This window comes from Coccinella septempunctata, chromosome 5, assembly GCF_907165205.1.
Source record: "Coccinella septempunctata chromosome 5, icCocSept1.1, whole genome shotgun sequence".
Taxonomy (NCBI): Eukaryota; Metazoa; Arthropoda; class Insecta; order Coleoptera; family Coccinellidae; genus Coccinella; species Coccinella septempunctata.
This window is the reverse complement of record NC_058193.1, coordinates 6,618,909-6,637,545: the sequence shown is the minus strand read 5'-3', so window position 1 is coordinate 6,637,545 and position 18,637 is coordinate 6,618,909. Positions and strand designations below refer to the sequence as shown.

Here is an 18,637-nt window from a genome sequence, read left to right as displayed (position 1 = left end):
TCAGTCTGCTCTATAATTGTTATTCGACAAATAAATGCAAGTTTCGAAAAATTAGGAGTTTGCATCAATCATCCAACATCTTTCAACCCTTGTTCATTTTTATTCGATTGACTTTGGTGTGAAATGCTTGAAATGTATGATATATCAGTGCAGAGCATAATTCAGTTTATTCTTGTGAGAAATTTGAGATATATTTTTTTTTTCGTTTTCAATTGAAATATGATTGGCTTTGCCTATTGAACTAGATACTTCATGAAATATTTTTAAAAACCACTTGTCAATAGGAGGTCCGCAGCAGAAGAAAAGTGGAATCATAGGATTATGTGGAGTTCACAAACCATAACATTTTCAACGGTCGCTATGGATATGCCAGCCTACTGAAAATTCAACACTGAATCGAAAACCACGAAAAAGTATTGAATTTTTTTTTCGTACGTTATATTTATGTGAATAGCAACATATGATACATTTTTGAAATCAGCAAAAAAATTGCAGCAAGCTGGAAGAACTTTCAACTATAGTTTATTTTTGAAAAAGCAGAGATCCCTGTCGTATCTCGAAAATGACTGGATCAAAAAATTTATTGATATCATATTCGAATTCCTCATAAAAAAGTGCCTGTAGAATGTAACAACAGACTTCGAATACGAGTTCAAATAAGCGAGTTATTCAGCTTCTCAATTTTCGTTCATAACTCAAAATCGATGAACGCTAGGCTGGATCTGTTTTCAGTTTTGGATTTGTCAAGAAAAAAAAAGCTAAAGAATGTGCCGTCCGTTTTCTTCTAGCTGCTATAGTTCTCAAGATCCCCTCAGTAGACAACAAATTTTGCCCAACCTGTACATGATATAAAACAATTATACGCTTTAAAAATTCTCTACAGCATCGTTTCCAAGAAAATATCTGTGAGCTCATTGAAACATGATTATACAACTAGAAATAAAGGTCACACAGGATCATCGAGGCATAAAGGCCTGGATGAATTTTGACACAAAAATCAATTAAAAAATTGATAAATAGCAACTAAAAAACAAAAAAAAAACTGCAAATTGATCAACGGCGATAATCCCCCTTATCCAGAACCTAACCCGACTAATGGTTGTATTTTGTTTTTCATCTGTAAGTTACAAATCTGTAGCGTACGATCGATTTGTCAGTGTCCGATTCACAGATCCCTAAATAATGCAATTCTGGAAATGTGCCTGTAATTATCTTCTTTACAGTGTTACTCTTGAACTACTTATCGTAAATAGTTACGGATTCCTGTAAGCTACAGATCACTAAAAACGTCAAGAATTGCAATTTTCCTGTAGGCTTATGAAAAGTTACAGATTGTCTTACAGATGAAAGCAGAATACCACAATAAGATGTTATCTCCATAACACTGAAGCTAATGATAGTGCTATTGAAACAAATTCAATAAATATTGAACTTTTGTATTTTCATCACTCTGATGATATTGTTCTGCTTGAATTACTTTTTAGTTTCTTCATGGAACTATTTTAGAATGATAATATCACGTACTGGTTAGATATACCTCAGTGATATATTTTGTTTATTCACCAAATTTATCAAATATATATAGAGAATATAAGATAAGGGATGTCGACCATATTTCAAAAGAATAAGATGTTTACTCTTTATTCATAGCCAAGCTTTCGAAACTCTCAGTTTCTTCTTCAGGGCAACTGCAATTGCAAACAACAATAATAGTTTAATGCTGGAATAAATTTCTCTCACTTACTAAATTTTGAGGTTAACATAGACAGCAAAGAATAATGATCAAGTAAGCATTGTCTCTCACTAACAACATTCTCCGTTCAATAAATTCAAAACTGGCAACAATTTCTACAAATACAACTTTGAAAGGAACTATCTCATACAATTTTTCGATGAAACGGCTCTTCAAAAAGCTATTAGAACTTGAAATGAAATTTTTGTCGAAATAGCTGTTTTTTTATATCGGGGAGAAATTATTGGGATTTACTTTGAGAATTGTTTTTTACAACAAACCAATGATCACTAGTGAATCGCAGGTCCTTTCTGAATCCGCATACTTCGGCACAACTCAAACTTGTTGTCCTCTTCAATACTTTGAAATAATAAGACATAAGGTTTAAAATCTGAAGAATATTTCAGAATTATAAGGCACTTCCAAGTTTTTTGTTTATATTCATTTTTTTATCGGAGGGAATGATAGTTTGCCAATAAAATCGTAACACAACCTCATTCGAACTTTTTACCCATACAGAATCCCTGGAGTCAAATCATAATTCCGACAATTATAGAAACAACGCCTACATACTTCAGGTTATCATGGAAACCGTGGATATTCAAGAGTTCCACCACCCGACTCAAGGATGTATGTCCTCGGGCAAGGACTATCCCTATTCCCGATCCCTCGCTCGGGGAACAAACGAATAAGTGCCTTCATTATAATAATGTTCCGGGAAAAATTACGTAGAATCTGACGTACACCATTATGGAAATTTTGACGGGAACCGGAATTTGGAATTCTGCTAATACAGACAGAGCCTCGACTTTCTGGCTCCCTTAATTTCGCATAATTTTTTGTGTTACGAGGTTTCCGCTATCAACGGTCTACCTATATTATTCTTGTTATTTGCAATGCTACGAAAATTGTGGAATGATGGTCAGTTAATTGAATGCGAAGTTTAGTCGAATGTTTCAGCTGAACTTGTGAATGTACACTCTATTCATTTGTATGAAAGCAGTCGGTTGGCCATGAAATAATATTCTTAAGTTTTTGTAACTAGAACGGAATAAGGTTAATGCTGAAACGACGTTGACACAACTATTTACTAGAGAAGAGGAAGTCACAGATTCAGCTTGTTACTCTGAAGGAAATTTTGTTGAAATTATAGCGTTCTGTGTGTGCTAACGTTTGAACCTTCAGTGGAAATATAATATATTCATTTATTTAAAAATGAGAGGATGAATATTTTATGTTTGATTTTTTGCCCTTGCACGAATTGAAATGAACAACGATAATACATGATTACGTAATGGAAATGAATATCAGAGATATGGATGATTGTTAGCTGAATTTATTATCAAAAATGTAATAGAAGTCAAGAGAAAAATATTCATAGGGAATAAAATTGCAGTCATTTATTATAATATAAATACGACTTCGTTCATCAAATGAAATGAAAAATTTAATATTTAAATGGAAGTAGAAGTAGAACAAGATGAGTACCTATCGACAAGTTTGAGTTATATTCAAGAAGTTAAGTTGAGTTATATTCAGGATATTGATTTAATGGGAATCCTGCACAACTGAAAGTTTCCGTTGGGCGTATAATTCATTTATGTATTTATTTATTTATTCCATTCATTTATTTACGGGATCAACATCATTAACAAAACAAATTAAAAACATTTGGCACTATTTATTCCATTTGGCTAAGATCGATAGCCGTTTACACCGCAATAAAAGACAGTTATCTATCTATTTCTTTCTTTTATATTATAAAAGAAACAATTCTGAAATGAAGGGTACAGGGAAAAAACCATTGATGTCAATTTTTGTCCCAAAATGAGTTAGAGACACAATTCAATTCAGAATGAAAAGTAGTATATTATGGTATATTAAAACGGGCATGAAACTAGCTCAGTCATACGTTAAATCGCTCCCGAAGATTTACCGTGCAGGGAAAGTCATTTCAAGTAATGCACCCAGTTTATGTATAATATTATAAATAATGTTCATATCGAGAATAATAGTATTTAATTCGTCATATTTCAAATAATATGAATGGATTTTGAAGTTGAAAACGCGTTTTGCTCAGCTCTAAGGAAAATTGACATCGATGGTTGTTTCCCTGTACCCTTCAAATTAAGTTCGATGTTGATGCAAGGCAGAAAAATTGCAGAAAGAGCACATCAAAATATATAAAAAACCATTTTTTTTTAAATTTTGACATATACGAGTGTTTAAAAAATATTTGATTTCGTCCCTAGGATACGTTAAATATTTTCCAGATGAAAGGCGTTGAAGAAAACTAATTCATACACATTTTTTACGATTTGCTCGAAACTACTGGCAAAATTATTAAGGAATTTTATAAGAATATAAGCTGTTATATTTCTCCAATTTATTTTATAACTGATTTTCAAAGAGAGCGCTAGTTACACGGTCCGTATTATTGAACATAACCTTTTGAAGGTTAGATTTATCAATCAAAATTTCAAGTGAACTCAAACCTCATTCGATTTAACGTCAAAAAGGTACTCGTGGTAAAACTCGATACTGTATGCCGTTTTCGGAATATTTTGATTTGAAAATTATATAAAAGTTATGACCGATGTTGGTTGATAAAGTTACGAACCATTATTAATTTATAAATTAGTATGCTAGTTCTTTCTTCGACGAAAAGAAAAATCCAGTAAGTCTTCTTCAATAAACCAGAAACTTTTATCTGAAATTGAGACGAAACAAAAGCTAAGAAACCATTAAGAAATGTTACGTTTTGTGAAATTGAAATAATTCTCATATTTTCTCGTTGATGTTTTTTCCCAGCAGGAATAAAAAAAGATGATATTATCAGATTTTGAATGTATTTGCTCCATTCTAAAATCAGTTGTTCTCGATCAATTCTAGTGATCAATAGTTTTTCTTTCGTTTGATTTTCTACACTCGATAGCTATGCAACGCGAAACACGCAATTTGATCCAAGAGGAATGTGCCCAAGCGGTAGTTTTGCGAGAAGAAGGGTGGACATACACAAGAATTGCAGAAAGGTTTGGAGTTTCCCATACAAGTGTGTCCAGAATGTTGCAGCGATTCAGGAAGACAGGTATGAATGTCCGAAGACCAGGACAGGGTAGACCACGGGTAACAACTGTCATTCAAGAACGTTACTTGAGAGTTTCTTCGTTGAGACAACGGTTTGCAACCGCTCGCCTCCTTCAAATTCAGCTTGAGCAAACTCATGATGTGCAAATTAGCACTCAGACAATACGAAATCGCCTCAGAGAATATGATTTAAGGCCTCGTGTCGCGGCAAGAGGCCCAGCTCTTACCCCAGGCCATCGAAGGGCGAGTTTGAATTTTGCGAGAGAGCATATCCATTGGGAAGAGGCCGATTGGGAAAGAGTTCTCTTCACAGATGAGTCTAGATTCTGCCTCTACCATTGTGATCGACGTTCCCTTGTATACAGACGTCCACATGAAAGATATGCTCAGTGCAATTTCCTGAATACTACTGGTTTCGGGGGAGGATCGATTATGGTATGGGGTATGGGGTGGAATATCTTTGACTGCTCGCACAGACCTAGTGGTCGTTGATAATGGAGCTATGAATGCTGATAAGTATAAAAGGAACATTCTTGAAGAGCATGTAGTGCCATTTGCCCCATACATTGGTGAAAATTTCATTTTTATGGACGATAATGCCAGATCCCATCGTGCGCGCATCGTTCAGGAGTACCTTGAAGAGGTTGAAGTCTCTCGAATGGAATGGCCAGCAAGAAATCCAGATCTCAATCCGACTGAGCAGGTTTGGGACAACCTCAATAGAAGGCTGAGAAGTTCAGAAAATCATCCAGCTACTCTTAATGACTTAGGAATCCAACTCGGAGAAATCTGGGAAGGAGTAGATCAGAACATTTTAAGATCACTCATTTTGAGTATGAACCGTCGTTGCCGAGCTGTAATTAACGCAAGGGGTGGAAATACCAAGTATTAATTCACTCATTAGCATTTCAGTATTTTGAAAATTGTTCATTTCTCTTCTTTCACATAAGATTCGGTGAAATTCTGATTTTTTCTCCCATTTAATGTGTCTTGTTTCGTTCAAAACCTTCCCGAGAGAACATAAAAAATAAGTTATAAAGTCAATGTAGAGTTAACTTTCATTAAAATTGAGATTTTCAGAATGTGCGTTAATTTTTTTGCGCAGTGTATTTTCTTAGAGCTCGTATCGCTTAGTAATACCATCATTTTTTTTTTGTGCTGAGTTGAGATACTGGCCGAGGTGCGCTTGTTGCAGGACCCAGCATAATACATAATTTAATCCACTTTTCATTTTATGTTCTGTATCTTTAGTTCAGAATTGAAAATCGGTTTTTGATTCACCCTAAATCTGAAATCCTACATGCAATAAAAGAAAGTTATAGAATACAAAATAGTTTATGTTCAATATTTCAATAATTATATTGTTCGACTTTCAACTAGGTAGGTAAGTCGCTGCTATGTTAATTGTTTATATGTAGTGCTTTTGAGTTTCAATTAGGAAACTCGTTGAAGAAATGGAAATATTTCGAACTGGCAAACCTCGAGGACTGCGGCGCGACCTGTGGAGGATAGTTTTCAATATCGATCAGAACATGGAGACAGGAAATTCTAATGTGCTCTATAAATTACAACACCGGAAGAGCTAGCCCTTCGTGTCTTGTAACAAAAAACAACGGATACTATTCCGGATCGAAACGACTCGACCCGACATTATATTCACTTGGGGGATGTACGTAATCCGTAATGATATATAATACATTATGTACAAGAACCTCAGCGTGTGGCTGATGTTGGGGGAATGAGAGGATAGTCTCAAAACGATGAGGAATAAAATATACCAATCAGATAAAATACCCCTACTCTAATTCTTCATTAGCTGTTTTTGATTTAACATTTCCTCTTTTATTTTATCGCTGTATGTTTGGTCTCAAAAGAAAATTCCATAAAAAATAATAAAATGACGCTCATTTTCGACGAGTAAGTATATAATTTCCCAGAAAAATATTGTGAATCATACCAGTGGGGGAAAAAGAATTCCCTGTTCATTTTACAATACTGCGCGGTTAGTTAAAGCAGCAAACAACGTAATTTCCACTTCTCATCGTGATTTTTAGAATCACAGGATTTGAAAACAACATACAATCTTTCCTTCTGAAGATTTATCAGGTTTTCGCTGGAGTGAAATGAATGTATCAAAATATAATATAATCATGGTGCGCTTGTTCGAAGAATGAGTTTTCATTTTGAAGAAATGTCTGAATTTTTTAAATTTTGAGCAAAATGTTAGTAAGCTAGTGAGCTCATTGATAGAGTATTCGTGGTCAAATTCAATTATATTTGTTTGCCCTCAAACACCTTCCCCCGAAAGAAAATAGCTATGAAATAGCCCTAACTTTAAGTCGAGTGGGAGACAACTGGTACCAAGGATCATCGATTTCCGTTCTTTGAACATTTTGTTGACACGAAAACTGTCTGGTATAATAAATTAGATTGCCAATAACGCCTTATCGTATTCGATATCGATAAGTTGTCAATAGATTATCGGTTGATCGTGGTACCACTGCAGATTTGTATTCAAGACAATTGTTTATTAGCAACCCCAATTCGATCAGCTGTCGCTATCTGTTTTTGAAATCCAATTTGAAAGCCCTTAAAATGGTGCAAACTTCTATGGATCTCTGGTCACGTTTACGGAGGCTACAGTGTTTTTTCCACATACTTTTCATTCCATCCTTTGAGAATAGAAAAAAATGTTGTGAAATGGATAAAGCAGTTTCTGATTGCATTAATCTTCATCACCTCAATAAGGATATATTTTGTGAAAAACTCATGATAGATTGCGCCATTAAGCGATAACTATGAACTCAAAAAAGTATTATTGCAGGTCTGCCTCTAAATATGTGAATAGGTTTCAAGTCGAACCTACACTCTGTACATCGATATCTTGAAGTTTCATTCACGAATTCGGAAAGAGCAGAAAAAAATGTGTAAGACTAAAAGTAGTTGATGTTTCTACATACAAATTTTTGACTCACTTGAGACAAATCTAGATATAGTTGTTTCCAAAATGAAGTGGCACAAAATTTGAAGAAATAAATGGTTTTTCCTAAATGGAATTGGAAATGTTTCTGGTCAAATCATAAAAAAAATTTATTTTCCTAATTTCTGGATCCCGACCCTACTGCAAAACGAAGGGGCATGTCCGTATTTCGTGAAAAATTTTTATATTCAACGACCAACTTTCAAACTCTTTGTATGCGAATACATTACAAAGAGATTCCAAACTAAACAAGCTACAGGTCTTGTTTTACTAGACGTCGCCAGAGCATTCGACAGAGTATGGCATGAAGGATTAATATATAATATAAGAAGAGATGTGCTGGATATTCGATCAAAATATGCAGGTTGATCAGGAATAATCTCAAAAATAGAAGATTTTATGTGAAAGTGGAAGGAGAATGCTCCATAACAAGAGATATAGAGGCTGGAGTACCCCAAGGATCAGTACTTGGGCCACTTCTGTACAACATATACATTCACGATATTCCGAAGAACCCAAGAACCATGCTAACTCTATATGATGTAGATACATGCATAGCAACACGACACCGCAACCCAGAAGTAATTGAACGAGTTCTACAAGAAACGATTGACGAAACAAATGACTGGTGCATAAAGTGGAAAACCAAGCTCAATGGACAAAATAGCCAAGCAATATTACTGCAGAAGAGAAGACTGCGACCCACGACGAATCTAGAAGTTGACGGCGAAGAAATCGACTGGAAAATGAGGCCAAATATTTAGGAATAACGCTTGACAAAGAACTTACTTGGAAAAGTCATATCAAACAAGCAATCGACAGAACGAAAGCAGTGATGAATAGACTCTACCCTCTGATAGGAAGAAGAAGCCACATGTCGAAAGAGACAAAATTGAAGATAATCAAAGCCGTTGCTAGGCCTCAACTGACTTATGGATCAGTTGCCTGGGGTTTCGCGGCAAAGAGCCATATCAAAAGAATTCAGGCCACTGAAAACAAGCTGTTACCATGTGCAATAGATGCACCTTGGTTTGTCAGGAATATACAGATTTATATGGACCTAAAATGGGAAACCATAATGAAATTCATGAACAGAAAAGCAAAGAAATTATTCGAAACAGTGAAAAACGATCCGAATCAAGAACTCAGGAGACTAGTGGACTACGACCCAGAGGAAGACAAAAGGAGAATGCCAATTTACCGAAGGAGACCAAGAGATCAATTAAAAAGAGATTAAAATAAGAACAGAAACTCATTGAAAAATCAGTGCTATCCAGTAGAGGATAAACACATAAATCCCAGCACTATAGTGTGTGAGAAGAAAACCGACTAAGAGATTAACAGTTTATAAGCAAATGCCCGGAACCAATATTCAAGAACCAGTTAAGGGTTTTTAGTGGGTCTCGAGCTGAGGAGAGTGAGAATCCCCAGACTTGTTCTCCCTCAGGAGAGGGTGGTTCGTCTGACTTGCAGATTTCCCCCCTGCTACACCAAAAAAAAGTCCTTGTGTGCGTAAATTAATCATTATATTGTGCCCTATTCAAAAAATATATAGAAATGAGAAGATCTTTTCATTTTGAAGGAAACATAGCAATATTCTAAAAAAATAACGTTGCAACAAATCTACATGTCAAATTTTAAAGATGAAATATCTCAAAATTTTTTCTCATTTCAAGTTTTCCGTGAAAGTTTCCATTTAGGTATAGGGTTTATATGCATTCCTTCCTCTTTCAATACGTAGAATCGAATGAAACAATAAAAAATATAGGTTATATGATGAAAATCATGAGTTTTAATGATTTCCTCATGCACATTTCTGGTCCAAACAGCCAACAGCGCCAGCTTTATAATGCTATAGAATCGCAAAATTGAAACTGGTGACAAAAGATTCGAAGAAACCTCCCAATGAAGAAATATCACGAAAAGTGTGGCCCCCTTTTTCACCATTTTTTCATAAAAATCCCTATAACCCATTGAGGATTACTGTTGAAATTGATATCAAATCAGCTATAACACATTGACGGACAGTACCTATTTGGCAGTTGCTTGTGATGTGACGCGCATGTATACTGATTTAATATGGTTCAAAATTGGAGTGATATACATCAAAATATTAGTTGTCATTTAGAGGATGTGAATATGGAAAAAAAAACAACAGACGGTTTTAGACGTCATTGTCATAACAAGAACATTTTCCTTCATTTTTTTATGACATGGACGTCCAAAGGCGTTCTCATTTTTTCAACAGAAAAGGTAAAATTTCTCTTCATTAGATTTGGTAAGAAAGTAATAATGAAAGTTTAACACGGAAACTACGTAATTTTCGAGCGTAACACTCTCACATTTGAACAAATACTGAACACGCTGAGTGGCTGTGTCGCGGCTGAATACTCGGTTCGGCGAAGCGAATGATTCGACCAAGATCGTCATCTTTCGGGTTCACAAAATTCAAAATGTGTGAACGATGTGACGCTTTTTCATAATATCACGCTTTTCCAACGTCCAGGAACGTCATGTCGATGTTAGACGAGTTTATAGGAAGACGTCTATAAACGTCCAAAAACTGTGCCGTCACATCATGCACAGTGACCTGAACGTCTATAGACGTCGTTGTCCGTCAATGTGTTAACGAAGCAACGACATTCCATTATATCATTGAGTATATTTCTTATTTGATTACTCATATAATATTATTATATTATATACATATACCTTTTGAAATAAGAGCAGTCTAGGTTGCTTTTGGTATAATCGGAGGTTGCAGAGGTCTGAAAATATTTTAGGTAGAAAATTAATTGTTGAAAATCCCAACATGCAAATTTTTAGCAGAAAATTCAAATTTGTCTTCCATAAACGACTAATAAGCCATCGCGGTTAATTAGCCCGTATGTCAAAATTTGAAAAAGAATATCAATCAGGTGAAACTACTGCAATAACATTTCAAGTAGGCAATCCATATCCACTCAGAGAGCATTTCAGGCATTCTGCGAATGAACCCCATGCCCAAATTATGTCGTTATCATTCCCAAGGGGCGCACCTACTCTAGCTCTATAACAAATTTTAACTTTTACACTCAATCCTGGCGAAAATCCAAACAGACAACGAAAGGCTTTCAAAATCACCCCATTCAGATCGCGATCATCCCTCTCTGAAAAGTCAACTCTGAACACGATCGTGAAACACTGTCACGTATAAAATCCTTTCCCCTAAGCTTTCAGCTCTTGAATAATAATTACGCAGATATCCCGCGGCACGTCAATTATAAGACCGTACTTTTTCTTATGCGTGATAGAAATTGATTTAGTTACTCATTGATACATTTCAGATAAAATTAATTTGAGTTTCGTTGGAGGGACAGTCAGCTCGTTAAGCTTCAGTAGGACCATTGAGTATTGAACCACTTTAATACTCAATGGTAGGACTAAATTTGCCGAAAACACTTTTTTCCACACATAAGCCCTAAATGGTTTTATTCATATTAGGGCATATTGAACTTCGCGTCTTTTGGTCACTTGTTGGGAAGTGACATACCTATATATCTGGGTATTCCAATGCTTTCAAGAAATTGAATTGTCACTTATCTGCTATCTCAATGAATATAAATATAATTTCTTTCAATGTTTGTTGGTTTAAAGTAATAACATTTGGTGTTATTGGTATGTATCATTCAACCGCATTGGAGGAAACCAACGATGGTAAATAACAGTGCAATGATGAGGCATAAACAATTTTAAAGTGCTTTTCTCCAACTGAGACGGATTATGAACGTTCTTTCGTAGAATTAGGTTACCTATTCATTCTACTAAGACGCAAAACTGATTCAATGGATGATTCCGAACAACTCCTGCAATATTTATCAAGGATAGATTCTTTCTTAGTGATTCACATACATATTTGTGAAATGTATCCATGCTAGTTGAGAATATTCAAAAACTATACAGGGTGGTCCAGATCGTAACCAAGAAATTTTAACCACGTATTTTATATCAAAAATAAGTCCTAGTTTGTCATATGAACATATGTCGAGAAATGTTTCCTCTCCGAGATACGGGGTGTTGAAATTATAGAAAAAAAAATGTTTTTTATTAATAACTTTCACACTGCTTGGAATATTCTTATGAAATTTGGGACATAGGTTTTGAGCATCAAGGAGCACGTTTTGCATAATATCATTTCTTTTTATTCTACCAGTGGCGTCCGTACTACAGCGAGACAGAATATTTTCAAATAAAAAAAGGATACGCCACTGGGTTTTTCGACAAAAAAAATTACTATTCAAATCCTTATTTAATTTGGAGCATATTCGGTCTCCTGACTTTTTGCTGTGCGAGGCACCGTTGCCGGTTAAAAAAATAAAACACATTCTCATGCATGAAGAAATCACCAAATTTTGATATGGTAGGTACATAATAATAATAAGACTATTTTTGCTATATCAAATTTTGGCGATTCCTTCATGAATGAGAATGTGTTTTATTTTTTTAACCGGCAACGGTGCCTCGTACAGCAAAAAATCAAGAGTCCGAATTTGCTCCAAATTAATGTTAAGGTTAATGAATAAATATCTCCAATTGGATAATTTTTTCCGAATGAATTGTAACTCAATATATAGAGTGAGTCAGAAATAACCTCGGAAATAACGCAAAATATTAATATGTTGTAGAAAAAAAACTTTTATATTTAATCAGGTAACTATTCATGTATAATGGAAGAGTACTCTCTACGAGTAGTGGAGGATTATCGAGGTTTTTTAAATGACCATAACCTTCTGTGCCAGGAATAAATAGATATTTTGTTTGAGAGAACAGTTATGTCATTTATGGGTTTTTCATCAAATCGAATTTTTTATTTCTTTATCTTTTTTTGTGAATTATATACATTTCGGTGTAGTTTTAATGGATGTTGTAAGAACATATCAATTATATGTTTATATTTATTGGTGATTGTGACTTATTATTACAATTAATTTATCAATTATTACCCTATGATACCCGATAACAGTTAAAAACCACAATCACTTCTAAAAAGTAACTGACCTCAAAATATATAAAAGAAGTAAAAACCTTCAAGAATTCAATAAGTTTATCCAATGCCTCCCGATAATAAAAAAGGGGTTGATAGAAAAATCCATCGGTGACATCCTCAGCATCAAAAGTCTTTTTACTCGCCGTCTATGAATTCCTTCGGTTGAATGCATGAAACCCAGAAGACGGCTGATGACAAATATATGCGGGAGCGTTAGAGGGAGTAATCCAGAAGCAGAAAAATAGCCCAAAACCATACTAAGAGGCAGAAATAATATGCTCTGCACAATATTTATGCATTTCTTTGGCAAACGACATTTTTCAAATATCTTGGATGAACAAGAAAAACTTCTCACATCTCAAAGTGTTGTGAAACTATTAGAATTGAATATAAGGTTTTTCTATAAAAAAATTCATTTGTCGAGAAATATAAGTTTTTCTCAATTCAACATCACATGATTTATACAAGGTGGGGCACAAATCTGGAAACAATAACCTGTCAAATGATATTTAATTACTTTGATTTTCTAGTAATAAAATTGAGTGTTTTTTTCAAGACCTTAGCCGCAACCTCATGCAAGTTCCGTTTTTCAACTGGAAACATATCATGTGTCTGCACGTGGGAGAGCTTACGGAAAATGGAATCCGAACATTATCTTTGCTTTTTCTATTTTGTAGTTATTATAAAAATAAAGCTATATATGCTGTTGCTGTTGGGTAGGTAACAAGTAAGTCAATTAATAGGTACAATCGGAATTCGTTCAACGTGCTTCATAAGTTGTTGATTGAGACCGAGATTGAGACACTAATTAATAATCTTCTTATTTTCAAGAGACTTATGTGTTTCAGCTAATAACCGCCAAATTGAAGGAACAAAGATACTATTTCACGTGAACTCTCCAATGAGCCCTCACATGGTATATGTTTCCCTTTGAAAAACGGACGTTGGATCCGTCTGAGGGGTTGAAGAAGAATACTCAATTTTATTGCCAGAATATGAGGGTAATTAAAAATCAATTAACACACTTCATCATTCTTTTATCGAGGTATTGGAGGGAGATAATAAATATTAACAAATTTTAATTTTATTCCAGACTTAAACCCAACCCCGTACAGTGCCGAAGTCGGATACTAAAATCCGTCATTTTGAGAAATGACTAATGAGTTTGTAAACTGAACGTTTTCTGGAAAGCTTCTTCTATCAAGATTTTCTTACTACCGCTCTGAAATTTTTGTATTTGTCAAAAGCGAACAACGCACCCGACAAATTGTCAAAAATCTTCATTTATAGTTTCGCGTTAAGCTGCTTCGAAGATTTTTCGAAAACTTCTCATTACATTACTTTCTTTGTGTTGACGTTTATGTAGTTTTGTTTCATATAACGGCGGATCAATATTTTTGGGTTTGCGGAAAACTGTTGAAAAAATGATATTTGTTGACGAGAAAAGTATAACTTTTTTTGAAAACCGTTTTATCACATAGCGCGTTCATGGAACATTGGGCCATATCAAAATATGACGTTCTCAATTGAAAAACATGAGATTTCAGAAATTGGCTCTGTTAATTATAAAATCTGTTTTGAGTTTCATTATGGTTCACATCAAGAACCTATCGGTCACATCAATCCAGTTATGATATTACTCTGAGCTACGGTACTAGAAATATATAGATACCCTCATCTGTCATTCAATGATAATAACGAAAATATGCTAGATAATAACTACATTGATACATCGCAAATAGATTGCCCAGCTAAATCGCGTGCCGAATATGTTAAATAAAAACATTTTGTATAAACTTTTTCGGATAAACTTCCCTGATATGTTATTTATCGAAATCCAGCATTAACTCGGAGGATCAATCCCAAAGAACTGAAAACATGAAAGATACTCACTTTCACCACCGCTGGAGTAGCCGACGTTGTTAATATACCCTAGTCAGTTATTTGATGGAATTATATATCAAATGAAAGGTTATTTAATTCTGAATGCAACCAAATTAGGTTGTCTTGTCGAAAAGTTTGTTAAATCCATGGTTGTCCAGATTTATGTGTAAAATTTTCGGAGTTAGAGAAGAGTGTGTTAGAGGAGTTGCGCTCTCTACTATATGCGAGAGAAAAACATGTAGATAGGTTTTATACAGAAGATTTTTCCGAAAGTGTAAGCACTCGTATGCAAAATCAGAAAAAAAAATTGTGTGAAACAAGTTGAGTCTCTATTCTTCGTATTACGCTCATTACGAAAAATAAGGCTTTTCCCAACTGGTTGCACAAATGACTATTTCTATTCAGGTTTTCCTAACTGAAAAGAAGTCAAAAGTCATATGTTCGTTCCAATCTAGGAGGCGGCTTTTAATGAATGATATAATTTCATTATGAGGATTTCAAAATTTCACAGCAATCGTTCGTAAATAATGAAGTTATTATATTTATAATAATTATTATTAATCTAGAACAAGAGAAGAGTTTACTTGCGGAGGTAGAGAGTTTTTGACAATAAACGGAATTTCTATCTGGTATCGTTTGGCAAAGCATCGAATTAGTCGGCGCCTGTACATACATATACATATTTTCTATCTCTCAAAAATTACAGGTGATTTTTCCGATCGTGAATCAAATACTGCCAAAAGTGAAATGAAATAGCGCATAATTGCTGACGAAATTTTTATTTATATATAAACCGATAAATAGCGGAAAATCTGATGAAATTTTCAATCAAAAAATTATTCTGATTCGTACCCGTCGGAAATGGCTCTCTACATCTGTTTTTTGTGGCATAACCACCATTATGTAATTATCTGTGCTCCCAACCAGAATTATAGTAAAATATTAAAACACTTTTTCAGCTAGTTGGACAGTTCAATTTATATTCCTAATTTGTTATCATAAAACCTTAAAATTTAGGCCACTATGGATTCAACCAACTTTTTTACTAGGCAACCTAATAGGGTTGCATTCGGAATTAAATAACCTTTCATTTGATATCTAGATTAAATAACGGATGAGGGTATATTAAAAACGTTTTCGTGCCTTGGGAACCGGCAACCCCTGTTTTGGGCACAGGTAAAAGTAGGAAACCTTGCTTTTATTTGGGGTTTATTATCACAGCTAATGCTCGAATTTGATAAATAACATATCCAGGAGGTTTATAAGAGAAATTCATACAAAATGTCTTTATTAAACATCTTCAGTACGCAATTTAGCTAGACAACCTGTTCGCGATATATCAATGTAGTTATTATCTAGCATATTTTCGTTATTAACATTGGATAAGAGATGAGGGTATACAGGAGATTGTTTCATGAGTCGTTGGCCATAGCCTAATGGTTAATGCAGGTCATCCAGACCTTTCAGAAAACTCGCTTGTTTTGTATCCTAAGGTTATCAGTATGGGAGATACGGGGTGATTCATCAACATTGGCCTTAATTTGGAATAGCCATAACTCTGGAATGCAGGATCCGATTTCGATAAACTTGTATGGGTTTCGATTGAAATTTATTCTGGGAGGATTCCGCATTTCCAGAAACTTTTTTAGGGTTTTCACTCCCAATCTCTGGAACAAAATCAATTAAAAAAAGTGAAATAAACGATTTTCTCCTGCGTTAATTGTTGCACTAATTTGTCAGGAGCAAATAAAAAGCAACATTTCAGATTTAATTCGCTTTGAAAAAAAAAATTTGACTCATATTCCGAAGGAAATATGCTTAATATGGCTTTTTTGAACATCAAGGGAATTCACTTTCAGCGTGATGGTACAGGTCCTCACCGATTCAGACTAGTTACGCAATATCTGAATAACAACTTTCCGAACAGAAGAATAGGAAATGGTGGACCTCTGGATTATGTTCTGTGGGGTCATCTGGAAGGGAAAGTATATACCACTAAAATAACTTCACGGGAGCATTTGAGACAGAGGATAGAAGAAGACTACGCAGAAGTTAAACAAAATCCCGATATGATAAGGACAATAAATAATATGGTTTTCAGAGCTGGGAAATGTGTCGAGATGGAAGAACTCCATTTCGAACATCTCTTATGATAGTACCTACATTTTCATTTTTGTTCTATGAAAGGAAATAAATAGGTTTTTCGAAAGAAAAAAATTTAATACTCTTGAATGTTATGAAGCAAATACACTTACGGATTACATTTTCCAAGAGGGTTTATATCATTTGTATCTAAATTCAACATGTGATTTCAAAAGAAGTCATATCTCGATTTTGCATATTTCTAATCACTTTTTAACAAACACTCAGTGGGTGCTGAGGTTTTAAATTGATAGAGAGTTGAAAAGAATTCAAAATAATTTAAAATCTCAGCAAAAGACAATAAATATTATCTCCAAAGGAACAGAAACAGGACCGCATTTCGAAAAAATTACATGAAAGATTAATGCGTCCGGTTCCTATTCTTTTGTGACAAGTGTGCCATGCAAGATGAAAATTGAATTCCTTAGAATGACTTTTGTAGTTTTTCATGGCAATAACGGAATTTCTGTAACTGACGTAAAAAATATAGATTTTGGAGCTTGAAAGTAAAATCATGATATTCTGCGTACTGCCCTGAAAATATTGATATTTCATGAACCGTTCGAGAAAGCTTTCTGAAGTGAACCAACCCATAAACTTTTATCGAAATCGGAGATTGAGCTTCATAGTTATGGTGATCGCAAATTTGGGCCAATGTTTATGAATCACCCCGTATATCCAACCTCTGCCGCAAATGCTGCCTTGAGTCACTTTTGCACGCACACTTTGTGGGAACTGAGGATTCAAAATGAAAAAGAGTTGAACAGAAATTAAAAAAAATTAAAATCTCGTCCAAAGACACTAAATAATTTAGCCAAGGAAATAAAGACGCGCAGAAGTTAAACGAAATCCCGATATGAAAAGAAGGGCAATAAACAATCTGATTTTAAGAGCTAGGAAATGTAAGAGATGAAAGAACTCCATTTCGAATATCTCTTATGATAATACATTTTTATTGATTTATTATGAAAGGAAATAAAAAGTTTAAGGTTCTTCGGAAGAATAAATTTTGATACTCATGTGTGTTATGAAGCAAATACATTTATAGATAATATTTTTCAAAAGTTTTTACATCATTTGTATCTAAATTCAATATGTAATTTCAAAAGAATTCACAGTTCGACTTTGCATAATTTTAATCACTTTTTTACGAACACTCAGTACGTGGAGTGTGTTAAATTGAAAGAGAACTGAACAGAATTTAAAATAATTAAGAATCTCGGTAAAGGACAATAAATATTATCACCGAAGGAATGAAAACAGGACCGCATTTCGGAAAAATGTCATGAAATTTGAATTCGACCGGTCCCTATTCCCTTGTGACGAGTGTGCCATGCAAAGTGAAAATTGAATTTTTCATAAATAATGCAGTTTTTTATGGCAATAACGAAGTTTCTGGGGCTTGAATGAAAAATCATGATATTCTGAGTACTTCGCTGAAAATATTGATATTCCATGAGCCGTTTGAAAGAGCATTCCAAAGTGAAGAAACATATAAAATTTGATCGAAATCGGACCTTGCAGTCCAGAGTTATGGCTATCGAAAATTAAGGCCAATGTTCATGAATCACCCCGTATCTCCAAAACTTATAGCCTTAGGACACATAACAAGCAAGTGTTCTGAACGCCTGCATTCACCATTAGCCTATGGTTAACGACTAATGAAACACCCTGTATAACTCGACAAGCACAAGATCAGCAGAAACTAGTTCCAGGAAAAATGAAAAAATTTTTCGACGTATCGGACATTCTTCGATCTCCTTAAAATATTTATTTCTTGAGATAT

The 18,637-nt window shown here is 34.4% G+C and overlaps 1 protein-coding gene across 6 annotated transcripts in view; it reads right to left on the bottom strand.

Annotated features, from left to right (window-relative positions):
• Positions 1 to 18,637, bottom strand: part of LOC123314392 (CUGBP Elav-like family member 1) — a 746,764-nt gene that overhangs the window by 261,023 nt on the left and 467,104 nt on the right. The gene's annotated exons all lie outside the window — the stretch shown is intronic.